At 44.2% G+C, this 25,797-nt stretch overlaps 1 protein-coding gene and 1 pseudogene across 2 annotated transcripts in view; both read right to left on the bottom strand.

Annotated features, from left to right (window-relative positions):
* Positions 1–17,339, bottom strand: part of RIMKLB (ribosomal modification protein rimK like family member B) — a 103,059-nt gene extending 85,720 nt beyond the window's left edge. The window contains exon 1 of one of the 2 annotated variants that reach the window (XM_055358623.1): positions 17,120–17,339. The gene's annotated coding sequence lies outside the window, so the exon portion shown is untranslated. Of the gene's footprint in view, positions 1–519; positions 737–17,119 lie in introns of those variants that run through there. The other variant, XM_055358617.2, reaches the window with a different exon arrangement.
* Positions 17,340–19,283: 1,944 nt separating this feature from the next.
* Positions 19,284–20,274, bottom strand: LOC101139869 (Fanconi anemia core complex-associated protein 24-like; annotated as a pseudogene).
* Positions 20,275–25,797: the final 5,523 nt, after the last annotated feature.

Raw genomic sequence — 25,797 nt, 5'->3', positions numbered from 1 at the left:
GGGCGGGGGGCGGCGGCCGGAGGAGCTGGGGGCCGGGCCAGCGCGCCGAGCACTGCCGAGCGGATCTGACACCTGCGTCGAGAGCCGCCCTCCCAGCTCCTCGCCCGCACCCGAGCCATCGCTGGCCTCGGGGGAAGAGAGGCGATGGATCGCGCGCGGGGAGCGAAAAGGGAGCGCGAGGGCGCTCCGAGGACGCGCCTCCCCACCCGCCCCCAAACCGTCTTCACTGAGAAAGGGAAACGGATGGGGGGGGGTGGGGGGCGAGGTTTGCTCCCAACTCGAAACCGCGAGATTAGTCCCTTCCGTTGTACGCCCTCCCCGCCCTCACATTCCCTGCTTAGGCCCTATCAATCTGCGCCTGGAACCCCGACGCGAGCCCCCGACCCCCTCGGGCGCAGGGTCTTGCCGGCATCCCGACGTCTCCCGCCCAGCCCTTCCGCCGGCCGCCGCCCGGAGTCCCCGCTTACGGTGGTTCCTCCCTCTGGTAGGCAAAGATATGGAGACAAAGATCATTCATACCTAGAAGGTCTTTATCCGGGACTGGAGTAAAGACAATACCTCTGTATGTTGAGAGGCAAATTTAAAACCACATGATAAATTTCCTGGCTGAAGCGGGTTTGGAGATACAGGCGGGGTGGATAGCGCCAGCTCTGCCCCCTAGAAACCGGCGTAAACCTTGGACAAGTTAGTTGCTACGCTTCCTCTGAGCCTTTGTTGTGAAAAGATAAAAGAGTACAGTCCGGAGTCGTTGTGAGAATGAAATGAGATATTTTAAGAGCATTTTGTAAATTCTAAAACTATGTATAAAAAATAAAAGTATAGCCCAAAGGAGGCTAAGAATATGAATGTTCAACTACGCTATTACTTTTTCTTAAGGAGAAAAAAAAAGGGCTACAGACGACCTCCCAGGTTTACATGGAAGATTCACTTCCAAATAACTTCAGTCACCAGAGACACCAGGTGTGAGGTACAGTAATGTGCTCAGCAGTTTGCCTTCTTGCTGGTCTCAGCCCTGTCTCAGTGACCTCAGCCAACAACTTTTCACTGCTCCTCTCCCAGTCAATTGACAATATAATTTCATTTTCTGCTTTTAAAAAAATTTTTGACTAATTTCCTTCAGCGTCTCGAGAGTCCTTTAAAAGATGTAGCATAACCCAGGGTGGTAACTTGTGGATCCAGACTGCCCGGATTGGATTTATGGTTCCACTCTCTATGTGAACCTCTGCAGTCACTTAACCTCTCTGTATCTTTATCTGCTGAGCTGTAAAAGTGAGGATAAAAATAGTTACCTACTTCATGGAGTTGTCATAAGGAGTAAATGAGTTAATAAGTATATAATATTTAACACCTGACACAGATCAAGTGCTGTTCAAAGTGTTTAGTGCTATTATAATGTTACATCAGTGAGAGTAACCTAGGATAGGCGTCTAGTTGGTTTACAAAATTTAGAGGAACAAACGCCCTATAAGATAGATACACTATCTTGAGAACACAGGGGATAAGGTCTACGGAACTAAAATGTTGCTATTTACTTCCACTCTGATATTCAGCCCCCTGGGACATAAAGTATATTCAACTCCAAGACCAAGAGAAGCATTTTGTGATCAAGGGAAGCTTGAGCACAGAGATACTAACACTGAAAATCTGACAAAATAAACACAGTGAAATTGACACAGGGAAAAAAATGTACAGAGGATCAATAATAATATTTAATTAACCTATTCCTTCAGTCCCACTCTTAAGGAATCCAATTCATGGTAACTGCATCCCCAGAAAAAGTGGGTTGTACTGGTGAAACTGAGGATAGGAAGTATGACTATTAACTCACTTGCCCTTAAAAGTTGTTATTCAGGGCAGGGCGCGGTGGCTCACGCCTGTAATCCCAGCACTTTGGGAGGCTGAGGCAGGCGAATCACCTGAGGTCGGGAGTTTTGAGACCAGCCTGACCAGCATAGAGAAACCTTGTCTCTACTAAAGATACAAAATTAGCCAGGCGTGATAGCGCATGCCTGTAATCCCAGCTACTCAGGAGGCTGAGGCAGGAGAATCGCTTGAACCTGGGAGGTGGAGGTTTCAGGCCGAGATGGTGCCATTGCACTCCAGCCTGGGCAACAAGAGCAAAACTCTGTCTCAAAAAAAAAAAATAAAGTTGTTATTCAATTTATTGCTACTATGTGCCATACACATTCTAAGATATTCTCATGTGCGTAACAACGTTGCTTTTGACTTAAGCTAATAGGGAGTAAAACAAAGCTCAGGAGGGTATTTAAAAAAACAAAGCCAATGATAAGGCTTAAACACATTACCATTATCATGCTATTGTTAAGATAATGTATATGTGAGTAATGATCAAATTCATACATCATACTTTTTATATGAAGTAATAAGGGGGCAAAAATTATTTACACCATTTCCATATTGGAAACCCAAGGTTCAGAAAGGCTGTACATACATTCAGTCATAATCTTTGAGCATTCATGGTTGATATGTTTAGGCGGCTATGGACTCACATCTCCTTTGGGTAGCAACATCTGCTCAAAAATATTTTAAGTAGTTTTTCTTGACATAATCATGCACCACACATTTTTAACCAGTGAATTAATATTTTTCAGGAAGTTCGGAGGTGTCGGGGCGGGGCGGGGCAGGGCGGGGCGGGGGGGCGGTGCGGTGCAGCAATTGAATCCTCTGGGAAGACATACTATAAGTAACCTAGCATGTCTGGAGTCAGATCAATCTGATTTGAAATCCTAGCTGTATTTACTAGCAGCATGAGATTGTTGCTTAACTTCCATAAACCTCAGTTTTCTCATCAGCAAAATGAAGATCATATTAGCACCACTTTATTAAGATAGAAGGATGAATGAGGTAACTCAAATGTAATGCATAACATAGTAAGTCTCAATGAATGTTAGCTATTATTATTCAAGACTAACTGATACCAAAACAGTCAAATAGTAATCAAAGAGAAATTATACAATGTTTAGATATGTGTGATAATCATACAAATAGTTATATTTATTGCATATCCCTATGAGTGTAAGACCAACTCTATGGGTAAGTAATGTCTTTGAGATGACGTTAGGGTTCATCCTTTGCCTGCACCAAAACACTTCCAGATTTTTGCTCTTATTCCTAGACACATGAGAATCAACAGGAGGGACCAGGCAGGGTGGCTCATGCCTGTAATCCCAGCACTTTGGGAGGCCGAGGCAGTTGGATCACCTGAGGTCAGGAGTTCGAGACCAGCCTGGCCCACATGGTGAAACTGTCTCTACTAAAAATACAAAAATTAGCCGGGCGTGGTGGCAGTTGCCTGTAATCCCAGCTACTGGGGAGGCTGAAGCAGGAGAATTGTTTGAACCTGGGGGTGGAGGTTGCAGCAAGCCAATATTGGGCCAGTGCACTCCAGCCTGAGCAACAGATGGGTACTCCATCTCAAAAAAAAATAATAATAAAAATAAAAAAAAAATTCAACAGGAGGCTGAGTGTGATGGCTCACACCTGTAATCCCAGTAGTTTGGGAGGCTGAGACAAGAGGATCGCTTGAATACACGAGTCCAAGACCAGCCTGGGCAACACAGGGAGAGCCTGTCTCTATTTTTATTGTTTTTTGTTTTGTTTTGTTTTGTTTTTTGAGACGGAGTCTGGCTCTGTCGCCCTGGCTGGAGTGCAGTGGCGAGATCTTGGCTCACTGCCACCTCCACCTCCCAGGTTCAAGTGATTCTCCTGCCTCAGCCTCCTGATTAGCTGGAATTACAGGCGCCCGGCTAATTTTTGTATTTTTAGTAGAAACTTGGGGTTTCACCATGTTGGCCAGGCTGGCCTCGAACTCCTGACCTCAAGTGATCCGCCTACCTGAGCCTCCCAAAGTGCTGGGATTACAGGCATGAGCCATCTCACCTGGCCCCTGTCTCTATTTTTAAAAAATAAATAGAATCAACAGGAGAGCTCCCAAAAACTGATTAAATCAGCATTGGCGTCCAGGCACCAATATTTTTTCAGAGCCCTCCAGGGGATTTTAATACACAGCCAGGGTAAAGACCCGTTTACACAACAGAGATGTTAGAATTAACTATCCATTTGGTTGTGCTGAAATACACATGTTATCTAGCCATTTCAGCTAGTCAGATTAGCTGATTAGAATATGACAACTAAATTTGCAGTACAGGCCGGGTGTGGTATCTCACATGTGTAATCCCAGCATTTTGGGAGGCTGAGGTGGGCGGATCACCTGAGGTCGGGAGTTTAAGACCAGCCTGGTCCAACATGGTGAAACCCCATCTCTATTAAAAATATAAAAATTAGCTGGGCGTGGTGGTGGGCACCTGTAATCCCACCTACTCAGGAGGCTGAGGCAGGAGAATCACTTGAACCTGGGAGGCGGATGTTGCAGTGAGCTGAGATAGTACCACTGCACTCCAGTCTAGGTGACAGAATGAGACTCCGGCTCAAAAAAAAAAAAAAAAAAAAAAAAAAAGAAAGAAAGAAAAAGAAAACAAATTGCAGTACAAAGCATTTTAAAGTTTTTGATGGGATAATATGAAGGTACTGGGGGAAGGCCTATAAAATTGAGGGTTTAATGAAAACAAAATCTCCCCTAACAGAGTTACCCAGGTCCAGTCAACCCCACGTCTCTGATTCTACTTGAGTACACAGTATATCTACATCAGCCAGAAAAACATAATTTACAAATGAAATAACAATAAATTGTTTGTCTATTGCAGGTCAAGCAAAAACCTTTAAGTGCCCTATACACATCATCTGTTGCAAATCATTTTCCCCTGGGTTTGAAGACAAGGAAACTAGAGGGGATTTGATCAAAACTAGAGGCCTCGAAGTAGTAAAGAGAATTGTAAACAAGAATTTAATCTTTGAGATCGTTATCATCAGTACCTAAAATAGTGTTCTTTGTGGATTATCTAACGTTATAACTGCAAAATTCACGTGGCTGGAGAAAAGGTGGTTGGTGTCTAATGTCAGAACCTTGACTAGCAAATAAGGAACGGTAGCGGCAGCTGCAGTAAATCTAGCTCTCCCCACTGCTTCCTCTCCTGGAGCCAGCCGGCTAGAACCAGCCTGACAACAGTCTTTGCAGTAGAATAGCTAAACACTGATCTAGCCTTTCTCCACCCACATCCCTCCTCCTTTCCCCTGCTCCATCTCAGCACATTAAACTGAGCTTTCTCTCTATGCTAAGAAAATGCAGATGCCAGACACAAAGGGAGGAAAGACCATACATTGGCTGAATCACAGAAGAGAAAGAATGGGTGGAAAGAAAACACAGTCTTGGCAAGAAACATGATACAGGTTTTCCCCCTACTTCTTTAATTGTATCTGGTTAAGATTTTTTTTTTCCTCTACCACATAGAAATTACCTGGAATGCTTGTTTAAAATGCAGATTCCTTGACCTCTGCCTCTGACCTGAATCAGCCTGTGTACCTGCATTTCTTGAGCAACTCAAAGCATCTAAAATCAGCAATTTATCTGCATTTGGAATAAGCATACTAAATGATCTTTAGACACATGAAAGTTTGAGCAGTGTCTTAGAGACCAAAATAACCATTTGTAAAATGCTCTTTATTTAAAGCCCTCAACATTTATAAACTCATTGTAGCCTCAAGCAACATTCTAAGGTTGAGCAAATATTGTTAGTCCTCTCTGACTGAAGAGAAAATGAGGCAATGAAATTAAATTGTTGGCAGCAATTTCCTAGTCCTGATTTCCCTGTCTTTGGGAGGATCTTAGAAGTATAACAACCTGGGAAGAATGAAAGAAGAAAAAAATGAAATAAGAAAATATGGAAAGGCACATTAGATGTGTTCTCATTTAAAGAATAGAGGAAACATCAAGTATTAAAGGAAAAAAAAAAACCCTCTCGGTGCAGGGAAACATGACTGAATTTGTAGATAATGCATCCATAGAATCCAACCAGAGAAATGATAATATGCAAACCACATAAGGGCTGTGTGCATCTGTCACACATCTGTGTCACCAGCAACACCTTGAATGATTAGTGAACATTTACAGATTAAATGAATGAATGAAGTCTAGAAGCATCCTAATGGCCTGGCACCACCATAATTATCCTGATCTGCCTTGCTGTTTTTTGTACAATGAAAGACTTAGACTGGGGAGCCCTGTTCAGTAGTCTAAGTTCATGTAGTTATCCTATGTTCAAAGAAACATCAGTTTATTTCTAGTCAATCTAAATTCTTAACCTGTCCTATTTCCTAATTCTTTTCTTTTTTGATTGTTTGTTTGTCTTTTTGAGACAGTCTCACTCTGTCACCCAGGCGGGAGTGCAGTGGCTCGATCTCTACTCCAACCTTTGCCTCCTGGGTTCAAACAATTCTGGTGCCTCACCCTCCGGAGTAGCTGGGATTACAGGCATGCACCACTGCACCTGGCAAATTTTTGTATTTTTAGTAGAGATGGGGGTCTCACCATGTTGCCCAGGCTGGTCTTGAACTCCTGACCTCAGTTGATCTGCCTGCCTTGGCCTCCCAAAGTGCTGGGATTACAGTTGTGAGCCACTGCACCCAACCCCTACGAAAACCAAAAACTTTAAAAAAAAAAATTTGGCCAAGTGTGGTGGCACATGCCTATAGTCCCAGCTGCTTGGAAGATTGAGGCAGGAGGATTGCTTGAGCCCAGGAGTTCTAGGCTGCAGTGAACCACGATCATGCTACTGCACTCATACAGGTTCCCATCTTTCTTATTGTTTCCCAGAACTTTTCTGGGTAACTGGGACAGACAACTTAGATACTTGCTTAATAAATAAATGGTAAAGGTAGACTTAGGCATGAGGATCACACCACAGAAATACTTGAAACACATAGTTACATCACTGTCACCAGTCTCATAATAAACCTATTGTATCTTAGAACATGGAGTGTTCTAACCCTACTGGGTTTGGATTATCTTCTTTTTTTGTTTTGTTTTGTTTTTTGAGACGGACTCTCGCTCGGTCGCCAGGCTGGAGTGGAATGGCACAATCCTGGCTCACTGCAACCTCTGCCTCCTGGGTTCAAGCGATTCTCCTGCCTCAGCCTCCCAAGTACCTAGGATTACAGGCATGCACCACCACACCCAGCTAATTTTTGTATTTTTAGGAGAGAGGGGGTTTCACCATGTTGGCTGGGATGGTCTCGATGTCTTGACCTCATGATCCACCTGCACTGGCCTTCCAAAGTGTTGGGATTACAGGCGTGAGCCACTGCACCTGGCCTGGAGTATCTTCTTTTTACAGATGAGCAAACGGAGACACAGTGAGGTTAAGTAACTTGTCCAAAGTCACTCAGCTAGCAAAATAGCAGAGCCAAGATTTGAATCCAAGTAGCAAAGTACATGCTCTTAACTGCTTTGTCAAACACTTTTTGTAATCCCTCCGAAGACTATAAAAAGGATTGTCTGCAGTTTCCCCCCACTTCTTAGTAAAGTTTTACTTAGATATCAATGCCTGCTGTTTGGGTTCATGCTTCAGTAGCATTTACTAACGTGAAAAATAATGGTACATACAATATAATTTGCCACAAAGGACCTAAGAATCCATTAACTGAGCATCACCTCTAAAGATTCAACAAAAAATTGTTACTAACACATACATGATTCTTCAAATATGTATGGATTCTATTTTGATAAAGTATAACTCCATTTAAGTCATAAATGGATTTTCTACAGTCATAGAAGCTTTTTATCAATTATGCTTTTTCTCAAACTTCAAGCATGAAAAAATGACTGTATTGTAGGTAACTGTAAAATGTTTTGAGGTTTAAAAAGGGACCCACTGACATGCTGGGACAAAGAGGGTTTAGCAGAAAATCCTGAGTTTAGTGGAGAAAACATGGCTTATTGCCTAATAGTGGCCAAAAGTAGGTCAGAGTCCCTGACAGTCACAGCTGGTAACGAGTGATGTCACTAGAGAAATGGGGATGGGGGAGGTGGAATTTAAGGTGGGGAAGTAGAGAGACCCTTTGAGGGTGCAGAAGAGGGGGGATTTACAGAGGCAGGTTTTAAGTCAGCCTTTTGTAGGCTGATTGCAGATACAGCTGAAGCCCCATTTTCTCCTACCTACACCCAGCCTGCGTTCTCCCAGGCCTCATTCCCCACCTCCGCATCACCACCATACCCTCTCTGCTGGAGACAAAGACACCGGAGAAAGGACTGGGGAGAAAGACAAACCTGAAAAGGAGTGATTTCAATAAAAGAGAGAAAGGTGAGGAAAAAGTGAAGGAGACTTAAATCCAGGGAAACGTGACAGAGAGGAAGGAATAACAAAGAGAGGCAGATGGAAAAAAGAGTAGGAAGTACAGGAGGAAAATATGGCTGAATGAAACAAGACAGATTAATGAATAGAGCAAAGTAGTGTTAGAAATATAATTTCTACTAATTATTTTGGTTTAAAATATTAATTGAGCAAAATGCTGAGAAAGAGAGATTGTAATGGTTGCAGTTTGAAGTCAAAATATATAGTTATAATGTTTTGGCAACAAAGCAAAACTAGGCTGCTCCCAACGAGGACGTCTCTTTTCAGCCCACATTCAGTCTAAAAGTTATGCTGTCCTTGTGTTTACCAAATCTAGAAGAAAATCTCATGACTAAGTTTAATATCTTATTCCAGGTATAGGTAGCCCCTGTTAAATTTTGCTAATAAAGTAATAACCATAGATCTTTAGAATGTGGAGATAAGGTGTATTTTATTATCCCTGTTTTGAAATATGTCATGCATGGCCGGGTGCAGCAGCTCACGCCTGTAATCCCAGCACTTTCGGAGGCTGAGGCAGGCAGATCAGCTGAGGTCTGGAGTTCGAGACTAGCCTGGCCAACATGGCGAAACCCTGTCTCTACTAAAAATAGAAAAAATTAGTCGGGTGTGGTGTCGGGCACCTGTAATCCCAGCTACTTGGGAGGCTGAGACAGGAGAATCTCTTGAACCCAGGAGGCCAAGGCTGCAGTGAGCTGAGATCATGCCACTGCACTCCAGCCTGGGCAACAGAGCAAGACTCCACCTCATAAAAAAAAAAAAAGAAAGAAAGAAATACGTCATGCACTTCACACATTATTTTAATCACACACACAAAATTCTCTAATCCTGTTCAATTAATCCCTGGATCAAAACTTTCATTATGCTCGACAGCCCTCCTTTAACAACAAGTTTTTTTTAATTATATAAAAACAGTAATGCTCATTTCTGAATAATTGTTAAGGTTTAAAAATCCTCTGGTATAACCAAAATATACCTGTAATATACATTATTTCAAGATAAACCATCCAGAAAGAAATTAGGGAGACTAAGAACTATGTCACTGGAGTACCAGGAGAACTAAAAGTATGCAGTGCCTATATCTGAAAGAATGTGTTGTTTTTCTTTCTGCTCTTCTTTAAAATTTTCCTTTCTAAGAAAATAATTTCTATTATTTATCTTCTGTTTTCTCATTCCTCTTTCCCTAAATCTCCCTTTTCTTGTCTCTTATTGTAACAGCTTCTGTTTCCCTCTCATGTTGCCCCCATATTTTCTTCTAAATTCTGACTTTGTTGTGTCTTGGCTTAATCTGCCAGACTTCCACTAAACTTTCAGAGCTGGAATCAGAACAGTGCATTTGGCAAAAAGCCACACATACCACACAACCACAAACAAGCACTCTGGCTGCAAGATCTTTTCAACAATCCACTCCCGTTTCTTGCAGTCAGCAATTCACACAGGTTCATCCATGATCTGAAATAAGCAACACATACATTCTCATACATTTCACATGCACATGGCCTCTGCAGTCAGCTCACAAAGACACAATGTCTGCAGAAAGGTCTTGCAGCATACACAGGCAGTGCATTCTCCACCCCTTTCATAAGCTCTTCCTGAATGGCTGTTTCTTCTAGACACCTCCTCCCCTCATGCTGCCTGGCAATGACTCCCCTCCTTTTCCTGCAGTTCTCCAAGTCCTAACTGCAGTGCCATCCATCACTCTCCCAACAGATCCCCAGGCAAAGCAATTGTTTCTTGAAGCTCTCCCAGGTCACCTGCTTTTTTTTTTTTTTTTTTTTCCTGACTTGGAACTTGCTCTAGCAAAAGGACTGTCAGAACAGATTCTCCTTCTGGAACACAATAATGTAGGCTGGTCCCCAGTACCCTGACTCCCTAATTTGTTCCTACAGATTTTAATTTTGACATGGATGGCTTAGGGAGAAAGCAGAAAGGAAGGAAAAAGAGAAGAAAACAGGAAGAAAGGAAGGAGGGGAGCCCTGGTAGAAATTTCATTTTGTCCAGGGCAACTTGGGGACTTACAAAGGAAAGACGAGAGAGCAGAGGCAGAGAGAGGAAATGGAGCAAGAAGTGTGAAAATATAAGGAGAAACAAAGAAAGAGGAAAAAGTATGAAAAATAAGTTGTAACATTTCTCTGGAGCTTTTTGTTTCAGAAGTGACCACAGGAGGATGGAGATACTGAGAAAAAGTTAACAGGAGAAACAGTAATGAAGAGGAAAATCCTTTGATGAGGTTGTATGTTTTGAAATGTCCTAAAAAGACAAAATCATCATCACAAATATCTGCCACAAGGGAGATTTAAACTCCTAATTTGAAAGTACTCATGATGCTTAGAGAGGAAGCACATTTGAATTTTACTTAGATTATTTGCCCAAATATTACAGTATTTGAGACACATACTAAAAAAATTATATTTTGTTTATCTGAAATTCACAGTAAACGGATCATCCTGTGTTTATCTGGCAATCATGCCCTTGGGGGATTCAGGTACATACTCAAATTTGAGAAATACTGGTATAAAGTAAGAAAGCCTGCATTTAATGAGATCATCTGAATCAGAATCACTTGAAGGTGGTCGCCAAGTACGTATTCTTACCCCACCACAGACACATCAAATTGAAATCCTTAGAGAAAGAGCTGAAGATTCTTCATTTTGTTATACATTGATGATTCTGATGCACTAAAGTTCATAACCGCTGATTTCTCCATAATTCCTCTGTGGCGCCCCCTCCAAATCTGCACAGGATTGAACACTGCATCTATATATATACAGTTGTCTATATAGCATTAACTTTTTAAAAAAAGTCAATGGAGGCCGGGTGTGGTGGCTCACACCTGTAATCCCAGCATTTTGGGAGGCCTAGGCGGGCGGATTACGAGGTCAGGAGATCGACACCGTCCTGGATAACACGGTGAAACCCCGACTCTACTAAAAATACAAAAAAAATTAGCCGGGCCTGGTGGCGGGCGCTGTAGTCCCAGCTACTTGCGAGGCTGAGGCAGGAGAATGGCATGAATCCGGGAGGCAGAGCTTGCAGTGAGCTGAGATCGCGCCACTGCACTCCAGCCTGGGCAACAGAGCAAGACTCCGTCTCAAAAATAAAAGAAAACCCTGAATAAAAAAAAAAAAGAAAGAAAGAAAAAAAAAGAAAAGAAAAAAGAAAATAGCTGGTCATGGTGTCACGCGTCTGTGGTGGGGAGGCGGAGGTGGGAGAATTGCTTGAGCCTGGAAGGCGAAGGTTGCAGAGATCGGGCTACTGCACTCCACCCTGGGTGACAGAGTGAGACTCCGTCTCCAAAAAGGAAAGGAAAGGAAATGAGAGGAGAGGAGAGGAGGGGAGGGGAGGGAAGGGGGAGAGGGCTCGGTGGCTCACACCTGTAATGTAATCCCAGCACTATGGGAGGGCAAGGTGGGTGGATCAGTGGATCAGCTGAGGTCAGGAGTTCGAGAGCAGCCTAGCCAACATGGTGAAACCCTGTCTCTACTAAAAACACAAAAATTAGTCCGGGCGCGGTGGCTCATGCCTGTAATCCCAGCACTTTGGAAGACCGAGGTGGGCGGATCACAAGGTCAAGAGTTCGAGACCATCCAGGCCAATATGGTGAAACCCCGTCTCTACTGAAAATACAAAAATTAGCCGGGCATGGTGGTGGGCACTTGTAGTCCCAGCTACTCGGGAGGCTGAGGCAGGAGAATCGCTGGAACCTGGGAGGTGGAGGTTGCAGTGAGCCAAGATTGCCCCACAGCACTCCAGCCTGGGAGACAGAGCGAGACTCTGTCTCAAAAAAGAATAGAAAATAGCTGGGCGTAGTGGCACACACCTGTAGTCCCAGCTACCTGGGAAGCTGCGGTAAGAGAATCACTTGAACCGGAAGGCAGAGGTTGCAGTGAGCCGAGATTTCGCCACAGCACTCCAGCCTGGGCTCGAGATTCCATCTCGAAAAAAAAAAGTAAGAAATGAAAGAGCAGGCATCACTGCAAATCCCATGGATATTAAAGTATCTGTCATAAATAAAGATGTAAAAATCCTCAAAATATTAGCAAATGGAATGCAACAATTTAATAAAAAGAATTATATACCACAACCAAGGCAGACTCAATATTTGAAAAATCAATTAATGCAATCCATCGCATCAACAGACTAAAGAAATATCACATGATCATACCAATAGATGCTGAAAGAGCATTTGACAAAATCCAACACCCATTCCTGATCAAACAAAACAAAACAACAAAAAAAAACTCTCAGCATTTTGAAATGAAGTATGGGATAAAAATAAAAACTTTCCAAAGACTGAAAATAAAGAGGAACTTCCTCAACTGCTTAAAGAACATCTACAAAGAAACTACAGCTAACATCATGTTGGTGAGAAACTTGAGGCTTTCCCACTAAGACAAAGGACCAAGGCAAGCATGGCTTCTTTTACCACTTTCAATACTGAAAGTTCTAGCTAGTGCAACAAGACATGAAAAGGAAATAAAACGTGTACAGATTGAGAAGGAAGAAATAAAACTCTTTGTTCGCAGATGACATGATTGTCTATATAAAAAATCTAAGAGAATTTACAAAAAAGCTCCTGAAACTAATAAGCAATTCTAGCACAATTGCAGGATAAAAGGTTTACATACAAAAATTAATTGCTTTCCTATATATCAGAGATGAGCAAGTGTAATTTGAAATAAACACAGGCTGGGTGTGGTTGCTCACGCCTGTAATCCCACCACTTTGGAAGGCCAAGGTGAGCAGACTGCCTGAGCTCAGGAGTTCAAGACTAGCCTAGACAACGTGGTGAAACCCCGTCTCTACAAAACATACAAAAAAACTAGCTGAGCATGGTGGCATGCACGTGTAGTCCCAGCTACTTAGGAGACCGAGGTGAGAGAATCACTTGAACCCGGGAGACTTGAACCTGGGAGGTTGCAGTGAGCCGAGATTGTGCCACTGCCCTCCAGCCTGGGCGACAGGGTGAGACTCTGTCTCAAAAAATAAAAAAGTGCTGGAACAACTGGATATTTGCATGAAAAAAAGAAAAAGAATCTAGATAGTAGACACAGACCTTACACACTTCACAAAAATTTACTCAAAATGGATCACAGACCTATATGCAAAATGCAAAAGATACCACTCCTAAAAGATAACATAGGAGTAAATTTAGGCCGGGTGTGATGGCTCATGCCTGTAATCCCAACACATTGGGAGGCGGGGGCGGGTGGATCACTGGAGCTCAGGAATTCCAGACCACCCTGGCCAACATAGTGAAAGCCCAGCTCTACTAAAAATACAAAAATTAGCTGGGTGTGGTGGCGTGTGCCTGTAGTCACAGTTACTCGGGAGGCTGAGGCAGGAGAATCGCTTGAACCGGGAGGCAGAGGTTGCAGTGAGCAGAGATGGTGCCACTGCACTCCAGCCTGGGTGGCAGAGCGAGACTCCATCTCGAAAAAAAAAAGAGAAAATTTAGATGACCTTCAGTATGGCAATAACTTTTTAGATACGACACCAAAGGCATAATCCTTTGAAAGAACTTAGAGATAATTGAGAACTCAAATTCATAATTTGACTTCATCAAAATTACAAACATTGGTGGGGCGCAGTGGCTCAAGCCTATAATCCCAGCACTTTGGGAAGCCAAGGGGGGGGGGGTGGTTCACTTGAGGTCAGGAGTTTGAGACCAGCCTGGCCAACATGGTGAAACTCCACCTCTACTAAAAATACAAAAATTAGCTGGCTGTGGTGGCAGGCGCCTTTAAGTTCAGCTACTTGGGAGGCTGAGGCAGGAGAATTGTTTGAACCCGGGAGGTGGAGGTAGCAGTGAGCCGAGATCGTGCCACCACACTCTAGCCTGGGCGGCAGGAGCGAGACTCTGTCTCAAACAAACAAACAAAAAACCAAAATTACAAGCATCTACTTTGCTAAAGAGAATGTCAAGAGAATGAGAAGACAAGCCAGACTGGGAACAAATATTTGCAAAAGACACTTCTGGAAAAGGCATATTATTTAAAATAATACAAGAACACTTAAAAACAACAATTTAACCTAAATTTTTAAAATGGGCAAAATATCTGAACAGAAACCACATCAAAGATACACAGATGGCAAATGGGCATATGGAAAGGTGCTGCATATTATATGTTATTGGGGGCATAAAAATTAAAACATAAGATACCACTATGCCCCTATTAGATTGGCCAAAATTCAGAACACGGACACTACCAAATGCTGGGGAGGCTGTGAAGCAACAGAAACTCTCATTCATTGCTGGTAGAACATAAAATGGGACAGCCAGTTTGGAAGACAGATTGGTGGTTTCTTACAAAACTAAACATACTCTTACCATATGATCCAGCAATCATACTCCTTGGTATTCATCCATAGGAGAGGAAACTTAGTGCCTACACAAAAACCTGCACATGAATGTTTATAGCAGCTTTATTCATAATTGCCAAAACTTGTGGGCAATCAAGACGTCCTTCAGTAGATGAAGGAATAAATAAGCTGTGGTATATTCAGACAATGGGATATTAATCAGCAATAAAAAGAAATGACCTATCAGGCCTCCAAAAGACATGGAGGAACCTTAAGAGCATATTACTAAATGGAAGAAGTCAATCTGAAAAGTCCACATACTGTATGATTCTAACTATATGGCATTCTGGAAAAACCCAAAACTATGGAGATGTTAAAAAGATCAGTAGTTGCAGGCCGGGCGCGGTAGCTCACGCCTATAATCCCAGCACTTTGGGAGGCTGAGGCCAGCGGATCACCTGAGGTCAGAGTAAGTAAGACACCAGACTGACCAACATGGAGAAACCTCGTTTCTTTTTTTTTTTTTTAATTTATTTATTTTTATTTTTTTTTTTTTTTTGAGGCGGAATCTCGCTCCCTCCCCCCGGCGGGGCTGCAGTGGCACGATCTCGGCTCACTGCCAGCTCCGCCTCCCGCGTTCACGCCGTTCTCCTGCCTCAGCCTCCCGAGTAGCTGGGACTTCAGGCGCCCACCACCACGCCCGGCTAATTTTTTGTATTTTTAGTAGAGACAGGGTTTCACCGTGTTAGCCAGGATGGTCTCGATCTCCTGACCTCGTGATCTGCCCGCCTCGGCCTCCCAACGTGCTGGGATTACAGGCTTGAGCCACCGCGCCCGGTCTGAGAAACCTCGTTTCTACTGAAAATACAAAATTAGCTGGGGGTGGTGTTGGACTCTGAGTGATGATGTGTCAATGTTGGTTCATCATTTTTAACTAATGTACCACCCTGGATCAGTGATGTTGATGCTAGAGGAGGACACGTGTGTGAAGGCGAGGAATACATGGGAACTCTACCTGCCTTTCAACTTTGCTGTGAACCTAAAACTTCTTTAAAAATCAAGTCTATGTAAAAGGAAAAACGGGTTTAAGATGTGGCATGTTTTGCCAGGTTGCCCAGGCTGACTCGGCCTCCCAAAGTGCTAGGATTACAGGCACCTCGCCCGATCTTTCTCCACCATCTTTGGTTTTTTGTTTGTTTGTTTTTTGAGACGGAGTTTCGCTCTTATTGCCCAGGCTGGAGTGCAATGGTGAGATCTCGGCTCACCGCAACCTCCGCCTCCCGGGTTCAAGCGATTCTCCTGCAGGCATGCGCCACTACGCCCGGCTAATTTGGTATTTTCAGTAGAGAAGGGGTTTCACCTCATGTTGGTCAGGCTAGTGTCCAACTCCCGACCTCAGGTGATCACCCGCTCGCCTCGGCCTCCCAAAGTGTTGGGATTACAGGCGTGAGCAACCGCGCCCGGCCTTTCTCCACCATCTTAAGCAGCTAGTATTACTAATGGAAATGGATTTGACCCTTTGTTTCTTTATATTTTGGGGAAATAAAAAAATGAGAATCACGTTTCTCTTTCCCACTAAATTCTTTTTTTTTTTTTTTTGAGACGGAGTCTTGCTCTGTCGCCCAGGCTGGAGTGCAGTGGCGCGATCTCGGCTCACTGCAAGCTCCGCCTCCCGGGTTCACGCCATTCTCCTGCCTCAGCCTCCCGAGTAGCTGGGACTACAGGCGCCCGCCACCACGCCTGGCTAATTTTTGGTGTTCTTAGTAGAGTCAGGGTTTCACCGTGTTAGCCAGGATGGTCTCGATCTCCTGACCTCGTGATCCATCCGCCTCGGCCTCCCAAAGTGCTGGGATTACAGGCGTGAGCCACCGCGCCCGGCCATTTCCCACTAAATTCGTGACTCCTTGACTGATTCATCATTTTAAAATATCAGTACTCAACGCAGTGCCTGGCATTGAGAAGGAAACCGACTATAAATGAAGTACAGGTCTTAGTTATTAGGAGCCTTTCATCCTGTCAGGCATAGTTCAATATTCTTGCTACATGAACTATATTAGCAATCAACTGGAAGTGTAAACCCCTTGGAAAGAAAAGCAGTTCGACGACAAGACTCTGGAGGTTATTTGTTGCCCTCTTGTGTTCCGATTTAGGAACTACAGGTTCTTCCCTCCACTTTGAAGAATTCTGATTCCTTTAACTTTATGTGTTTTTTAATGCATGTATTCTAAGAAATACACTTGTTTCTTTACACCCTCACACAGAACACTTTTGACACCAGATGTGCGAGTTTTTTTCCCCACACTGACCGATTCTCCAACACCAGCTGGGTGTCCTACAATCCAACTCAATACTGACACTATCTACCTGCAGTCAATGTCAGATCCCACAAGTTTAGAGCTGAGTCCCAAAAGACTGCTCCCACCCAGATGCCAGTTGAAAGTCCCGGTACTTCCGACTGACCAGCTATAAATTTGGGGGTTCCCATGACCTTCTCCTTGAGTTCCATCATTTGCTAGAATGCTTCACAGAATTCAGGAAAACATATTACTTACCAGTTGATTATGGAAGATGAACAGCCAGGTAAAGAGGTCTGCAAGAGTCCTGAGCACAGACAGGGGCTTCTGTCCCTGAGTTAGAGTACCCCACCCTCCTAGCAGGTGGAAGCAGCCCACAAATCCATAAACCTGGAAGCTCATCAAGACCCACTGTTCATGAGTTTTTATAGAGCTTTATTTCCAGCCCCCTCTCCTGCCTGCTTCCCTAAGGCCAGTGGGTGGGACTGATAGTTCCAGTCCTCTTATCCCTCGGTCTTTACGTGAGCAGTCTCATCCGGAATAGGAGCCACACCTTACGTCATGCATTAACGTAGCACAAGTTCAGGTGTGACTGATGGTTATGCAAGATCAGGGGCTTGTTGTGAATAACAAAAGACACTCTTATCACTCAGGAAATTCCAAGGATTTTAAGATCTCTGTGACAGGAACCAGGCCCAAAGACCAAATGTATTTCTTATTATACCACACTTATTCAACATATTTTTTTTTTGTACAATTGTTTGTTTACATTGGCAGCAGCCCTCAAAGCACTGGTATATGAAGACCAGAACTGCCAGACACAGTGGCTCATGTCTGTAATCCTAGTACTTTGGGAGGCGGAGGAGGGTGGATCGCTTGAGCTCAGGAATTTGAGACCAGCCTAAGAATGGTGTCCATATGCTGTGGTGAAATCCCATCTCTACAAAAATTAGCTGGGCGTGGTGGTATGGACCTATAGTCCCAGCTACTTGGGAGGCTGAGGTGGGAGGATCATTTGAGCCCAAGATTGTGCCACTGCACTTCTGCCTGGGTGACAAAGTGAGACCCTGTCTCAAAAAAAAAAAAAAAAAAAAAGACCAGACCTGAAGAACAGCAGCTCTGACCCCAGGAACAAGGGGCTTGTAATACACAATGCTTCATTGTAAGTTTGTTTCCTTTAGATGGATCTTTTAGATCTAGCACACAAAACTTTTTAGAAGACCTTTCCATAATAGATGAAGGTCAAGGTCACACATTAAAATCTGCCCTAATTGGCATTTTGCTGGGAATGAGAGTCCCTGGCTGTCTCAGGAAGATCTCTAGCGATGCTTTTCATCTTAACTGAATGAGGCAGTGCCCTCTGCAGTCCAATAACTTCAATGCCTGAACCCAGACAGTATAGCAGTGTTACAGGAAAGGGGTCCCCATCCAAACCCCCAGAGAGGGTTTTTGGATCTCGCGCAAGAAAGAATTCAGGGCGAGTCCACAGTGCAAAGCAAAAGCAAGTTTATCAAGAAAGTAAAGGAATAAAAGAATGGCTACTCCAAAGACAGAGCAGCCCCGAGGGTGACTGGTTGCCCAATTTTATGGTTATTTCTTGATGCTATGCTAAATAAGGGGTGGCTGGCTGGGCGCGGTGGCTCACGCCTGTAATCCCAGCACTTTGGGAGGCTGAGGCAGGCGGATCACAAGGTCAGGAGATGGAGACCATCCTGGGTAACATGGTGAAACCCCGTCTCTACTAAAAATACAAAAAAAGATTAGCCGGGCGTGGTGGCGGGCGCCTGTAGTCCCAGCTACTCGGGAGGCTGAGGCAGGAGAATGGCGTGAACCTGGGAGGCGGAACTTGCAGTGAGCTGAGATCGCACCACTGCGCTCCAGCGTGGGCATCAGAGTGAGACTGTCTCAAAAAAAATAAGAATAAAAATAAGGCGTGGCTTATTTATGCCTTCCCTTTTTTGACATATAGGGTAACTTCCTGATGTTGCTATGGCATTTGTAAACTGTCATGGTGTTGGTGGGAGTGTAGCAGTGAGGACTACCAGAGGTCACTCTCATGTCCATTTTGGTTTTGGTAGGTTTTGGCTGGCTTCTTTACTGCAACCTGTTTTATCAGCAAGGTCTTTATGACCTGTATTTTGTACTGACCTCCTGTCTCATCCTGTGACTTACAATGCCTTAACCATCTGGGAATGTAGACCAGTAGGTTTCAGCCTCATTTTACCCAGCTCCTATTCAAGATGGAGTTGCCCTGGTTCACACGGCTCTCACAGCAGGATGACTCGCAGGCTCCGCTCAGGCCTCACCTCATCTTTCACTAGTTGCTGTGAGAACAAATCTTTTTCTTGATTTTTAAATATGAATACAAGACCTTATTGCTCGTGGTCTAAAAGAGAATACATAGTAGATATGAGGCCGTGCATCACTTGGACTGTGTGAAGAAGGCAAGGATTTGCTGTGCTACCTCTTGTCCAAAAAGCTGCTCGAGTTCTCAGATGGAATCATTACTCAGTTCCTGGGTACTTGGAAACTTCTGAAGCAAAAGGAAGGCTTTAACTTTTCCAACTCCTGGAATCTGCTGCACATTTCAAAGAAGGAATGGGCTGGGCGCAGTGGCTCATGCCTGTAATCCCAGCACTTTGGGAGGCCCACACGGGCGGGTTACTTGAAGTCAGGAGTTCAAGACCAGCCTGGCCAAAATGGTGAAACCCCATCTCTACTAAACACACAAAAATTAGTCAGGCGTGGTGGTGGTGGCGGGTGCCTGTAATCCCAGCTCCTCGGGAGGCTGAGGCAGGAGAATCACTTGAACCGAGAGGGGGAGGTTGCAGTGAGCCAAGATCATGCCACCACTGCACTCCAGCCTGGATGACAAAGTGAGACTCCGTCTCAAAACAAAAACAAAAACAAAGAATAAATGGCTCAGAAAACAGAGCCCCTTTCTTCCTGAGAAAGGATTTTTCCAGAGCTCTTTGGTTTGCTCTTCAATTCACTGGATGGTGAGGCAGGATGCTTCCATCTGGCTGGCCATCCCAAGGTCAAGCACAGTGAACTTCTGTATGGCTGGAAAGTATTGCTCACTCAAATGAGTTTTTTCAACTAATACAACCCCTTGAAGATTACTGGAATTCCTAACCTGACCAAGCCTCTTTATGTAGCTATTATCTGGCTACTGAATCATCTTCAGTGACATAAAGAATGCAGAATCTGCTAAATAGGTAAAAATCTGATGTCAGATCATCCTGAAAAATGAGCTTAATTTTCCTTTGCATCCCCTGCACCAGCTGGAATCCATGCCATTTCTCAGTGACCAAAATGAGGGAAATGCAAGACAGAACTTGAACAGTCTCTCCTGAACACAGCCCTGCATTCCAGAGGTTAGGGCCTCTGGCAGCATCTTGTCTGCAGAGCATTCTTTCAAAGCCTGAAATTATTTGCCAATGTCTTAGACATAAGAAAGACCACTGGGCGCAGTGGCTCATGCCTGTAATCCCAGCACTTTGGGAGGCCGAGACAGGCGGATCACCTGAGGTCGGGAGTTCGAAACCATTCTGACCAACATGGAGAAACCCCGTCTCTATTAAAAACAAAATTAGCAGAGCGTGGTGGTGCATGCCTGTAATCCCAGCTACTCGGGAGGCTGAGGCAGGAGAATCGCTTGAACCCGGGAGGCAGAGGATGCGGTGAGCCAAGATCTCACCATTGCACTCCGGCCTGGTCAATGAGAGCGAAACTCCATCTCAAAAAAAAAGAAAAGAAAAAAAGAAAGACCGGACAGGTGTGGTGGCTCACACTTGTAATCCTAGCACTTTGGGAGGCCAACGTGCGAGGATCACTTGAGTCCAAGAGTTCGAGACCAGCCTGGGTAACATAGTGGGACCCTGTTTCTATTTTTAAATTAAAAAAAATTTTTAATTAAAAAAAAGAAAAATAAGAAAGACTTCTGAGCTTTTGAAGAACTGCAAGTAATTCAGTATGGCTAAAAAACAAGGGGCAAGGCTGGGTTTGTGAGCATGGTGGTTTACACCTGTAATCCCAGCACTTTGGGAGGCTAAGGTGAGCTGATTGTTGAGTCCAAGAGTTTGAGACCAGCCTGGGAAACATGGCAAGACGCTGTCTCTACAAAAATAAATAAATAAATAAATAAATAAATAAATAATAAAAATAAATAAGCCAGTCATGGTGGCGCATGCCTGTAGTCCCAGTTACTTGGGAAGCTGAGGTGGGAGGATCACCTGAGCCCAGGAGGTGGAGGTTCCAGTGAGCCGAGATTGTGCCACTGCACTCCAGCTTGGGTAACAGAGTGAGACCCTGTCTCAAAAAAAGAAGAAAAAAAAAAGGGCAAAGGTTCTGGGGTGGGTGGGTTGGAGCACTGATGACACAACATAAAAATATTATGAATAGCTGTGTATGTCATGCTAAGGAGTTTCGTCCACATCCTAAGGATAATGGAGAGTCTTTATAGTTTTTAAACCAGGGAATGACTTAATCAGATTAGTGCTAAAGAGATTACTCTGGCTGCTTTGTATCATAAAGATGGGGAAGTGTGGATGGAAACTGGGGGATCACTTAGGACTCTGTTAGAGTAATGACTGAACAGAGCTGAAGCCGTGTGGAAAGAATAGAGGATGGATGGATTTGAACGACATTAAGGAGGTGCTCAATGGGATTTTAGTGATAAAGGGTGTGGTGTGTGTGATAAAGGGTGTGGTGTATGTGCTGGGACTCAAGTTAGGCAAAGAGAGAAACTGAGGAAAATGAGGATGATTCACACATTTTTCAACTGTGTAACTTAGTAGATCATGGCACCAGTTTAGCTGAGGGTGGGGGTGCACTGTGCAGGAAGATGACAATTCTGTCCCAGACATGTTGAGCTATTAGGGATTTAGCTTGCTCAACATTTATCCACACTTTTTCCTTGAGCTTTTCCTGTACTACAGGTGGTGGAAAACGAAAAACTACATATTCAAGACTCTCCTACAGCTAGAGTTTGAATGTGATTTAGATTCCAGACTGTATACCCTAGAATGAGACTTGAATTAAAAACTAAGCTCAGTGAGAAGAGCAGCAAGGAGTGAGCATCTGATTTCTTGGTGTGGACTATAGCACAGCCAGGGTGGCTCTCATGCCCGAGTGATGACATTCCAATTTTGGAAGGTGGCCCCTAGATGGTGGAGAAGCAATAGAGTCCCTTGGTAGTCACTCCTGGGGACTCAGACTAGAGTGTTTCTTTAGCTTTTCCCCTTCCTGAGTCGGCTTTCTGTAATTAAAGCCTGTCTGACTCAAGGTGCCTATGGGATGTTCAAACAATGATGTGCTATTGCATATTCAGACTTAGAGTTGAGGACATAGATATGTAAAAATAAATATAATTTAAAAGCTGTTGGGCTGCATGTGGTCGCTCACACCTGTAATCCCAGCACTTTGGGAAGCCGAGGCGGGTGGACCACTTGAGGCCAGGCGTTCAAGACCAGCCTGGCAAACGTAGTGAAACCCCGTCTCTACTAAAAATACAAAAATTAGTCAGGTGTGGTGGTGCACACCCGTAGTCCTGGCTACTCAGGAGGCTGAGGCAGGAGAATCACTTGAACCCGGGAGGCAGAGGTTGCAGTGAGCCGAGATTATGCCACTGCACTCCAGCCTGGGCAACAGAGCAAGACTCTGTCTCAAAAAAAAAAAAAAAAAAGCTGTTGGGGGTTGAGCACAGTGGCTCACTCCTATAATCCTAGTACTTTGGGAGGCCAAGGCTGGGGGATCACTCAAGCTCAGGAGCTTGAGATCAGCCCAGGCAACATGGTGAAAACCTGTCTTTACAAAAAAATACAAAAAATTAGCTGAGTGTGGTGGTATACGCTTGTAGTCCCAGCTACTGGGAGAGCTGAGGTGGGAGGATTGCTTGAGCCCAGGAGGTCGAGGCTGCAATGAGCCGAGATCACACTATTGCACTCCAGCCTGGGTGACAAAGTGAGACCCTGTCTCAAAAAGAAAAGCTGTTGGAACCCCCCAAAACATTTAAACCTTGACAGAGATGAGACTGATCTGAGTCACATATGGCTATAACATGTTTCTCAGATTATAAATTAACTCGTTTTCTCATTTTTCTTGTCCTGCACAATGACTAGAGAAAATTTAATGACGTCAGGGACAAAAACCTCCTGCCTTCTTAATTAATGACCTTTGTTACAGATTAACTTTTTCTTTGTTGTTCTGCCTTGCTTAGACCAGATGACAGAAAACCCATGACTATTACACTTCCGTTAAAAAAAAAAAAAGAAAAACAAGAAAACAACTATATGTACTCTCCCAAAAAGAAACACTTTTATAACCGATCAGTTTGCTATAACTATGTGCCAACCTTGTCTTAAAAAAGTTGTAATCCTGCTAAAGGCTCCTCTGTCTATATAAATGAACCCTTAACTTCCTGACTTCACAAAGCTGACTTCCTTCTTTTGGAGTTGATGTTTCCACTCTTTGTACCAGAACAAACTGTTTTGAAATTAGATCTTGACCCTTTTGATTATTTTAGGTGATAGATAGAGGTTAGACTGAAGCATAGATCTGGGAGAATAAACCAATAGATGGTAAATGAAGAGTTGGGAGTGGATTAAGGAGAGAAAGTACAGTAAAAAGAGAGGTAGCCGGGCCAAAACCTTGAAAACCAGCACTTAAGAGTAAACAGAAGAAGAAGAAAAAAGAAATGTAAAAGAACAGTAGAGAGGTGTTAAGAGGAAAACAAGGACTGTGATATTATAGATGTCAAGAGGAGGGGACATTTCAACAGTAGGGACTGGTCAGCAATGACTAATGTTTCAGAAAATAAGAAAATAAGACTGAAATGTGTCGTATTATTCAGCAACAAAGAGGTTCTTGTGTGACAGCTTTTCTTAAAATTGTGAGAAAAGGGCCAGGTGCGGTGGCTCACACCTATAATCCCAGCATTTTGAGGCCAAGGTGGGTGGATCACCTGAGGTTGGGAGTTCAAGACCAGCCTGGCCAACATGGTGAAACCCTGTCTCTACTAAAATACAAAAATTAGCTGGGTGTGGTGGCAGGCACCTGTAATCCCAGCTACTCGGGAGGCTGAGGCAGGAGAATTGCTTGAACCCAGGAGGTGGAGGTTGCAGTGAGCCAAGATCATGCCATTGCACTCCAGCCTGGGAGACAGAGCCAGACTCCCTCTCAAAAAAAAAAAAAAAAAAAAAAGAATTGTGACAAAAGACTGGACGCAGTGGCTCATGACTGTAATTCTAGTACTTTGAAAGGCTGAGGTGGGCAGATCACTTGAGGTGAGGAGTTCGAGACCAGCCTGGCCAACATGGTGAAACCCCATCTCTACTAAAAACACAAAAATTAGTTGGGCATGGTGTCACATGCCTCTAATCCCAGCTACTTGGGAGGCTCAGGCAGGAGAATTGCTTGAATCTGAGAGGCAGAGGTTGCAGTGAACTGAGATATTGCCACTGCACTCCAGCCTAGGCAACAGGGCGAGACACTGGACCCCTGGTCCCATAAAAAAGGAAAAAAAACGGGCTGGGCGTGGTGGCTCACGCCTGTAATCCCAGCACTTTGGGAGGCCGAGGCAGGCGGATCACGAGGTCAGGAGATCAAGACCATCCTGGCAAACACGGTGAAACCCCATCTCTACTAAAAATACAAAAAAATTAGCAGGGCATGGTGGCGGGCACTTGTAGTCCCAGCTACTCGGGAGGCTGAGGCAGGAGAATGGTATGAGCCCGGGAGGTGGAGCTTGCAGTGAGCCGAGATCAGGCCACTGCACTCCAGCCTGGGCAATGGAGCGAGACTCCGTCTCAAAAAAAAAAAAAGGAAAAAAAAAAAAAAAGAATTGTGAGAAGACGTGAGTTAGGCTTCAGGGAAAGGGCAAAATGTAAATGTTGACTATCTGACACTTAACCCTAGTCTGTTAAAACGATGAGGCTTAACTTCAGAGATGCTGTGAAGGACTAAAGATGACTGCATGTTTGTTTTTTGCCGCTCTTCCCAGTAAAAGGTGGAGTTTATTTCTCTTTCCCTTAAATTGGAACCGACCCTGTGGCTTATTTGAACCAACAGAACATGGTGGGGACTTCTGAGACTGTGCCTTAGGAGATGTGATGTTTCTTCACATACTCTCTCAACCCATGATTGTGCTGTCAGAAGGCCAAGTGAGGCCGGGTGCGGTGGCTCACTCCTGTAATCCCAGCACTTTGGGAGGCCAAAGCGGACGGATCACCTGAGGTCAGGAATTCGAGACTAGCCTGGCCAACATGGTGAAACTCCATCTCTACTAAAAAATACAAACATTAGCCAGGCATGGTGGCACGCACCTGTAGTCCCAGCTACTGGGGAGGCTAAGGTAGAAGAATTTCTTGAACCTGGGAGGCAGAGGTTGCAGTGAGCCAAGATTGTACCACTGCACTCCAGCCTGAGTGACAGAGCAAGACTCCATCTCAAAAAAAAAAAAAAAAAAGAAGCTCAAGTGAGTTGAGTTGGTGGAGATACTACATGGAAGATAACTGAGGCTTCTGCCAACAACCCTATTTGGGATTCCCACTGGCAGCTAGCACCAACTAGCCATTCAGCCATCCCCGCAGCCCAGCTAACACTATGTAAAGCAGAATTCCTGCCCGATCAACACACAAAACCAAGAAAAATAATCATTATTGTTGTTTTAGTCACTAAGTTTTTGGTGTAGTTTGTTAAATAGCACCATTCAGGGAGTTGAGGAGAATGCTCTTCAAATGGAAAGGTATCAGTGATTCACGAAAACTTGTCAGTAAGGAGTATTTGAAAGACCAGCACTGTACCTCTACCTGTCACTGCTCTCAGCATAGCTCTGTCACTGTATTAGGCTGTTCTTGCATTACTCTAAAGAAATACCCGGTCAGAGGCCAGGCATGGTGGCTCAGGCCTGTAATCCCAGCACTTTGGGAGGCCAA

Source organism: Gorilla gorilla, chromosome 10 (assembly GCF_029281585.2).
Source record: "Gorilla gorilla gorilla isolate KB3781 chromosome 10, NHGRI_mGorGor1-v2.1_pri, whole genome shotgun sequence".
In the NCBI taxonomy this organism is placed as follows: Eukaryota; Metazoa; Chordata; class Mammalia; order Primates; family Hominidae; genus Gorilla; species Gorilla gorilla.
This window is presented reverse-complemented; position numbering and strand designations above follow the sequence as displayed.